The following is a 9,267-nucleotide window of genomic DNA, read 5'->3' on the forward strand; positions in this document are numbered from 1 at the left end:
TTTTAGGTAAAAATCATTTCTCATACTTTCTCAGTGAGACTGTGATAATAGAGACAGCTGTGATGTCAGAATATTCTGGAAGAATGGAAAGCATGGCGCAGTTTCAGCTTGGCACGCTGAAATCATTCTGGGATTTTCCCAACACATTCATCAGTAAAGACCCACACAAATTAGGATCCTGGAACTGCATAACAAAATAAGTCCTAAAGTCATGCAGGTGACGTGGTGCTTCTGATGCTGGGGGGAGCCGACGGAGTAGGTAGCAGTGACCAGGATCTCGAACCACTGCTGTCCTCTTGTGGCCTGGCAGATGATGTGCTGCTGCCCGCCAATTCAGTTCAGGCAGAAACTGGAGCTCCCAGGGCCACCCTCCTCATGCTCCAAAAGCTGCAGTGGAAATTGAGCTTATTTTTCCAAAGAACAGATAATAAGAAAGAACTGTCTGTTTAATGCATTGCCTAGGATGAATGTGACCTACTGAAACTGGGTTATGAAAAGACAAAAATAGCTGTGCCTGTCGGGAAAGAGGAAGGCTACATGCCGGAGTGGAATTTACCCAGACCCTTGGTCTTGGTAGAAGGGTAGTGTTCTTTCACTGAGGCATGGACACCTTGGGGCCAATGGCACTGTGGGACAGAGGGCACCCCTGCTGATGTGACACAAGGGGTCCTGTCTCAGCCTCAACACCGAATGGGAGGGGCCCTGAGTGAGAAGAGCACCCGTTAGATGATGGGAAGGGCTCTGAGTGAAAAGAGCACCCATGAGATGATGGGAGGGGCTCCGAGAGAGAAGGGCGCCCATGAGATGATGGGAGGGGCTCCCAGTGAGAAGGGCACCCATGAGATGATGGGAGGGGCCCGAGTGAGAAGGGCACCCATGAGATGATGGGAGGGGCCCGAGTGAGAAGGGCACCCATGAGATGATGGGAGGGGCTCCCAGTGAGAAGGGCACCCATGAGATGATGGGAGGGGCTCCAAGTGAGAAGGGCGCTGATGAGCTGAGCGGCATTTTGCTCCAGCTGTCATGAGGATCTCAGAACAGCCGAAGTGCTTGTAGGTAATAGCACTTATAGAAAGTCATTTGGAAAATCTCACCTTTATGCCTTCTTTTTACAGCCTGCTACTGACTGCAAATTACTTGCAGGGGAACATGGTTGTAACCCCACCGTTTTTGTCCATTTGGGCTATAATAACACAATAACTTGGCCTGGCTGACTTAGGACAACAAAAATTTGTTTCTGATGGTTCTGCATGGGGAAAGTCCAAGATCAAGGCAGATTTGGTGTCTGGTCAGGAACTGTTCCTCCTAGACAGTGCTTTCTCACTGTGTCCTCATGTGGCAGAGAAAGGACACTCGCTTTCTGGGGGCTCCTATAAAGACATGAACCCCATTCACAAGGGCTCCACCTTCATGAACTCATCTAATCTAAATTACCTCCAACAGACCTGCATCTCATAATTCCATCACATAAGGGGGTAGGGTTTCAACATATGCATTTGAGGAGATGTGAACATTCAGTTAATAGCCCCCACCAAAGGCTTTCTTAAAGGTACAAGAATATTCATCTCCTTTAACTTCTCTGGTCTCTCAGGCAATGCAGTATGTTTATTCCAGAGAGAGTGCTGTGTGAAAAGGCCACCTGGCCATGGAAATTATAGTCACGCATCCATTGATGATAAAAATACTTTCTGAAAATCGACTTAGCTTGCCCTACCCTTGAAGAATATCAAGGTGTTATGAAACAGACTGTGGCTAAACAGCTAAAGGGAGTCCTTACACTGTAACCTGCCACTCCTCAACAGGTGGATTCTGTCCCCCGGGAAGGGTCTGTACCTTGCACAGGGTTTGAGCTCATGGATTCGCACTTTGGCTTGACTTAGCAGATACGCATATAAAGCCGCACTGCAGGATCTTGATAGAGGAGATCAGGGATGCCACTTTTCCAGGCTGCAGTAGGGATGGCTGTCAGACCCCTTACTGTGCGTTGGGGCTGCAGCCCTCACATCTGAGTGATGACGTGGAATTCAGGTCACCTCCAAATCTGACCCACATCCACAAAAAAGGAGCATCTTAGATGCCACAAGCATTTGCTACCAATAACATATTATGACAACAGAAAAGCTTATTAGAGACTTTTATTTTCCTCATTTTAATATTGATCTTTAAACTGCACGGTGAAGGAAGTGAAACAATTTTTTTTTCCTTTTGCCAGGTTCTGGAGAGATGGAGAGATCTGTCCAGATCTGGAGAAATAGTAAGTAGGCTCAGGGAGAAAGATGGTATAAAATCCCTGCCCTGCTAGTCTCCCAGTGCATGAGATCTGGTGAAACAGGTTTTTTATGGTAGAAAGCACAATATTATAAATAGTAAGATTTTTATGGTTAATTAAGCATTTCAAATAAATCAGGACACTCAGAGAAACGTTTTCCATTGCCCCACATACCAATAGATGTGTTTGTGTTTGTTTTGTTTTAATTCATTTCTGGCTTCTTTAAGAGATATTTAAGGTAGAAAGAAAATATAACTTCATCCTCAGTTTTCAAAACTCTGCAAGTTTATATTAATATAATGAATAGAAAAAGCTGGAGAAATGTGTAACTAGATCTTAAAAGAATGATGAAGATGCCATAAAAATGGTCCTGTTCACAACAGTTATCACCATGGATTCGGGCTACGGGAGCCCCGGACCCCCACCCCCAGTTCCTGCCTCACCCTCAGGCTACCTCGGTGTGCCAGCAGGGGAGCAGCGGGACCGGATCTCTTTGCAGGCGCGCCAGCATCCATCTGTTTACTGCACGTTAATCCTGAATTTGGGGGGCGATCTGTTTGAAAGACGCTATTCCAAGGTGGCCACCTTATGTGGTGGCCCAGGGATGATGACTCATGGCTTTGGTTTGGGCAGATCTGAAAGACCTATCGCTTATTTTGTCTACACGGAGGGAAGGTTACAATAAGCTGATGTCATTGTGACGGGCATTGGTCTGTTCCCGTTCGAAAGAATTCATTTTCAGCAGTGGGGGGTATGTGTTAGATCTTTGTTTATCTTGCAGCTGAATTCTCAGCCAGGTCCATGGAATTTTGAGTTGCCAACTTGTGTGCAATAATCCAGAGTATTAAAGAATTCTTTTTTCTTCTTAGTGCAAAAAAAAAAAAAACCCTTTTTTAAAAAAATTCACAGAGGAGAAACAGAATTTAATTTTTGAATGTTTTCTTTAATATTTTCAAATATATGTGAAAGAGAGAGGGCTTTGGTGGCTTCAACAATTAAAAGAAATGCAGCATCTCTCATTAAAGATATTACATAAAATGTAAGAACAATACTAGAAATGCAAATATAACTAATTGAAGAATTATTTTGATTTACTATAACTCTGTGTAACTATATAATAAATTATTATTTTTAAAGAGTGCAGTAAATATATATATAGGAAACAGTAGAAATAATTATATAATATTTATTGAATGTTTCAGAACATTTTATTCTGGATAAATATGAGTTTAATATATCAGTAATATTTAAATATAGCATCATCAAATATAGCAAAACTAATATAATTCAAATATATTATAATATATAATAATTTATATATAATTATATATTATATCTATATATTCTATATATTATATAGAATTGTATAATTATATATTTATTTATATATTTAATTTAACATTTATTATGTATTAATATATAATAACATATACTATATAATTATATTGCATATTATATAATTAATATATATCAATATAAAAATAATTTCTTATTTAATTATATATAATTATATAATTATAAATGTATCATTATGTAATATATAGTTATATAATAAAATTTAAATATAGGTCAAATTAAATATAGTCGTATCAGTGCTTTGATAACAAACTAATTAAAAATAAAAACAAATCTCAGAGTTTTAAAATAAAAAAGAATATTTCTCTACCATATTTGGTGATCAGAATCAGTTACTACCTTCATGGCATTATATTTACTAACTATAGCCTAAATAATTTTATTTCATTTCAGAATTACTATTGTATTTCAACTTTCTTATTCAGAAACAATAAATTAGCATGGCAGAGATGGCTAATTACCTCCTTGTTTTGGAACATCAGTCTGGACATTCTCCATTTTCTTAATAACAAGACCTTAATTTTGTTAAAATTTATTTATTGAGGGCTAAGCACACCTATGTGGTCAGCTCTATTTTCTGCCTCTCTTGTAGTTCACAGTGGCCACATGATACAGTTCTGGCCAAGTGAGACTTCTGGGAAAGCCTCTACAAGTGAACACATTTGTTTAGATTGTCCTTTTTGCCCTTTGCCCCAGTCTTCCTTTGAGCCAGGAACGTGGATGTGATGGCTTGAGTGCCAGTAGCCAACTTGCACACATGACACAAAGGCTCACACCCTGTGGACCTCGAATGGCTACAAAATCTCTAGAAAAGATATTTAAAATGAGCTAGAATCCCTAATGACATTGGTTGCTTATTTTCTTCTTCATGTGACATGAATATGTATCTTCTATAACCATTTGTTATGGAATTTTCTGTTCAATACAGCCAAACACAATTTCCAAAATGATACAATTAAGATAAGGGATAAACTGCTGAGATGATAAAAACATTGTGTTCTTATTGTATATTTCTTGTTCATGATTATTAAATATGCTCTGAAAATCTTGGATTGATGAAGGAGAAGGCTCAACATGAAATTTTACCTGCCATTGTGGGGCAATGTCCTCTACATTTATTCTTTTTTCATACTTTTTAGGAAATACATACCATTAACAAAGGAAAATCGGACAGATGATAGGTAGATAAATGATATGTAGGTAGATAGGTAGGTAAATAGATGATAAATAGCTTATAGATTAATTATAGATGATTGATAGATTGATAGCTAATAGATGATAAACAGGTAGATGATAGATAAATCATAGATACACAGATGGTAGATAGATGATAGTGATAAAGAGAGAGAGAGAGACAGAGAGAGAATGTCCGCCCAAAGTCACCATTATTATGGATTTTGTTTACCATTTTCTTGATATTCTATTTATGTATGTGTTCTTAAGCAATGTTGTTTAGTTTTGCATATATTTTATACGGATGAGATTATGCTGTTTGCATTCTTGTGTAACTTCTTTTTCACCCAACATTGTGTTTCTGAAGCTCATCCACATCAATCTGTTTGGCTATAATTTATTAATTTATTCATTTTTCACTGCCATGTGGCATTTGAAAGTATGAATATGCCAAATATATTTATCCACTCTCTGTACATATTTGGGTTGTCATGTCCAGTTTGGAGTTTTTACAAAGAATATTGCTATGACCATTCTTTAAGTGTTTCCTGGACCACATGTATGAGATTCTGCCTGGTGTAAATATTTAGAGAGAGAATTGCTATGTTGCAGAATTGTCACTGGACTCTCACAAATTATTTTACAAAGGAATTTGTTCCAATTTACACTTCCACCAGCAACAGAGAAGACTTTCTGTTGTCCCATATGCTCATCAATAAGTATTCACCCTGCCCAGAGCAGCCTGCCAGGAGTAGGGGAAAAGCTGGCTGGATAGATAAACCCAGCTGCATCATTCATGAGACCAGAGTGATTTATGCACTCACGCCAGTTGTCAATCGATCTTATCAATTCATTCCACTGATTGGTCTTTCACTATGGAGTCATGAAAAAATAGTATAGAAAAGAATTTCATGTAGTACACAGGCAAATACTGAATCACAAGTCGCAGATTCAAGTTTCTGGTTAATTTATTTTCATGGGTCTAATTTCCTTGACCTGTGCCGTAAGGATGTCAGACTTGATGGCTTCTGATGACCCCTGGTGGGGGTCTGCAGCTCTGAAATTTTCAAATACCTTCCTTCTATTTTACAAAGGAGAAGAGAGGCTTATATTTCACAAACTGTGAGACTTATTATGGTTCTGAAAATTTCTTACCACATAATCCCTTCATTTAGACTCTGAATCCGTCCAACTACTGGTTTAAAAATAGTAACTTTTACTTGAACTTGGCGACAGGCTTAAATTAAAACTCCTACTCAGTGGTGATGTGGTCATAAACCGTTGCTTACTCTGGAAACACTCGGCTTGCTAACTAACTTAAATTGTGCTTTTCAGGCTTACAATTCAACACACTTCCACATTTGAGGGGTGCTTCCTGCCTTCGGGTGACCTATGCTGCCAGTGACCCCAAAAAGGTCCCTGGGCTGGATCATACTCTGCCATTCCCATTTGAACTTTCTAATCCTTTTGAACAAAGGGCCTCAAATTTTTGTTTTGCACTGGGCCCTGCAAATTATGTAGCTGGTTCTGGGTGTTTTGTACTTAAGATCACCTCTATGCAGATTTCTCCATAAAACACAATCACAACAAGCCCAAAAGAAAGAGGTAAATTGTTTGTAAGACAAAATTAGCAATATTTTTGTTCTTCTTTCTCTCTTTTTTTCTTTTTTTAATTGCAGTTCACATGCAGAAATGCTGCTTTGCAGAGTTTGCAAAAGACAGCTTTACCCTTCTCCTCACTCCTGCTCCAGAAAAAAGAGTTCTTCCATAGGTCTGTTCCTAGCCGCTTTAAAACAGCAGTTCTGAGGTGGGTGGATCACAAGGTCAAGAGATCGAGACTATCCTGGCCAACATGATGAAACCCTGTCTTTACTAAAAATACAAAAATTAGCTGGGCATGGCGGCGTGTGCCTGTAATCCCAGCTACTCAGGAGGCTGAGGCAGAAGAATCACTAGAACCCGGGAGGCAGAGGTAGCAGTGAGCTGAGATCATGCCACTGCACTCCAGCCTGGGTGACAGAGCGAGACTTCATTTCAAAAAAAAAAAAAAAAGCAATTCTAGCCAGGTGGCTCACACTTGTAACCCAGCCCTTTGGAAGATGGAGACAGGAGGATTCCTTGAGACCAGGCGTGTGAGACAAGCCTGAGCAAGAAAGCAAGGTGCTGTCTCTACCAAAAGCAATTATTTAGCAAGACATGTTAGGTCTGTAGCCCCAGCTACTCAAGAAACTAAGATGGGAGGATGGCTTGAGTCCAGGAGGTCGAGGCTGCAGTGAGCCATGATCATACCACTGCACTCCAGCCCAGGCAACAGAGTAAGACCCTGTGTCAAAAATACTTTTTTAAGAAGCCAGCAATTCCTGTCTGTCCCTACCCACGTACACGTGCTTATGAGAAAGAAAGGGTAAAGGGAGGGGGGAGTTAGGGAGCTTACATCTATCATCCCCCCAACACACATGATCACGTTCAATGCCACACACCAAGAGCTTTCTATCCATGGCATACTTGGGAATTTTCAGTATGCTTATCATCTGATGGACAGTTTATGGAAAGAGGGATTTCATTACTTCTTTTATAGAGCATTAAAGATTTTTTTAATGTTGCTTCAGTGCTTGTATACTGGGAAAGAAATCTCCAGTGTTTCTGAATTTGTTTTAGCTTCAATTTAAGACTATTCCACTAAATAAAATTCCTTAAAAGCTGCACGTCAGTGTGTTTTGACTTAAAAGAACACGGCAATTCTTTTGATTTTGTTAATATTCCAAAAATAAATATTTGACTCATAAAGGTTAAGGAAAATTCATTCTTGTTTACAGTGGCTGCACATGTCCTGTGCTTGTTCCAATTCTGGCAGCCAAGCAGCTGGCCCCTTCCACCGGAGCTCCCCGGCCAGCTGTGCCCAAGGTTGCTTGAAACCTGTTAAAAATCATTTATGAACGTTCATATAGACAGGTGTTCTTGCATAAAGCAAAGCTGCCTTCTAAGAATTTAATAAGAAGGATCACACATGTAACTCCATAAAACAGTTGAAATTGAACGCAGGTAATGAAACAAAAAGGACGCCCAGACAACCTTAACAATAGGTTACTTCTCTGCCAAATTGCCTTTTGCCTCCGTCTCCCGATGGGCTGGACCCAGGACGTGGGATGTGCTCTGGCCCCGCCCAGGGGCACTCTCTGTTGGTCAGATTTCTATGCCAGGAACATCTGAGCCCGTAGAAAACACCTCCCTTAGGATTTGTGGGTGTTATCAAGTGTGTTAGGAGCTGGAGAAAGGGATGTCTCATGTGGAAATGGCTCTAGTGCTCATTCACCTTGATAGGGGTATTTCATGGGGGCTTCTCCAGCTGCAGGATTGAAATCATCAGGAGAAGCAGCTCTCATTGCCACATCAGGACGCAGGCAGCGCCAGCACCTGCTGGACTCCAGCCAGTGGGTTAGAAACACGCAAACTCAGGTCGCTCCATATGTTGTCAGATTGTTCCTCTGCAGGAACCATAAGCCACCACCCTTGAGCACAAGCTGAGAGTAAATATTTAGAAACTTTTCTAGCAAATTTTTAACTTTTTTATTTTGAAATAACTGCAAATTTACAGAAAAGTTGCAAAAGGGGTACAAAGAGCTTCCTTTCTTCTGTGTACTCTTCCGCAGGGCTCCCTGATTGTTAACATTTATCTCATTACGTTCACATTCTGTGTGTGAGGAGGGCGCTGGGTGGCGGTTGTGTACACAAGGGCGCTCCTGAAACATCCAATAACTTGCTGATGTGACGCTGCATTATCTGTTATTATTAATACTTCATTGTGTATTTCGTACACAAGGACATTTTCTCCATAACCTAAGTACAGCCATCAAAATCAAGGCATTTACATTGCTCTATATAGTCTCATCACATCTCCAACCCCCATTCAAGTTTCCCAAAAGGCACTGACAAGAATTTTCAAAGGTCCAAAGTGCAATTCAGGACCATACATTCACAACTCAAAACCCCTTCCATCCGAAACAGGTTCAAAGCCTTTGTCTTTCACGATCTTGACTTTGTTTTTTGAATACAGGTCTTCCACTGGATAAAAACGCTCCTTGGTTTGGACTTGTCACTTTGTCATCTGTGCATTTTGGGCAAGAATTCCTTGGAAATGACGCTATGCTCTTCTCAGTGTACCACATCTGCGGGCACTGTGTTAGGCTGTTCTTGTGTTGCTATAAATGCCTGAGGCAGGGTGTGGTGGCTTGTGCCTATAATCACAGCACTTTGGGAGGCCAAGGCAGGCGGATCACCTGAGGTTACGTGTTCGAGACCAACCTGGCCAACATGCTGAAACCTCGCCTCTACTGAAAACACAAAAATTAGCTGGGCATGGTGGTGGGTACCTGTAATCCCAGCTACTCGGGAGGTGGCTGAGGCAGGAGAATCACTGGAACCGGGGAGGCAGAGGTTGCAGTGAGCCAAGTTTGCACCAATGCACTCCA

At 40.5% G+C, this 9,267-nt stretch overlaps 1 long non-coding RNA gene across 1 annotated transcript; it reads left to right on the forward strand.

Moving 5' to 3' along the window:
- The first annotated feature begins 2,656 nt into the window (after positions 1–2,656).
- LOC108281814 lies at positions 2,657–3,136 on the forward strand. The gene has a single exon (XR_001816153.1). It is a non-coding gene; the product is annotated as an uncharacterized LOC108281814 (long non-coding RNA).
- Positions 3,137–9,267: the final 6,131 nt, after the last annotated feature.

Source organism: Cebus imitator, unplaced genomic scaffold (assembly GCF_001604975.1).
Source record: "Cebus imitator isolate Cc_AM_T3 unplaced genomic scaffold, Cebus_imitator-1.0 Scaffold231, whole genome shotgun sequence".
Taxonomy (NCBI): domain Eukaryota; kingdom Metazoa; phylum Chordata; class Mammalia; order Primates; family Cebidae; genus Cebus; species Cebus imitator.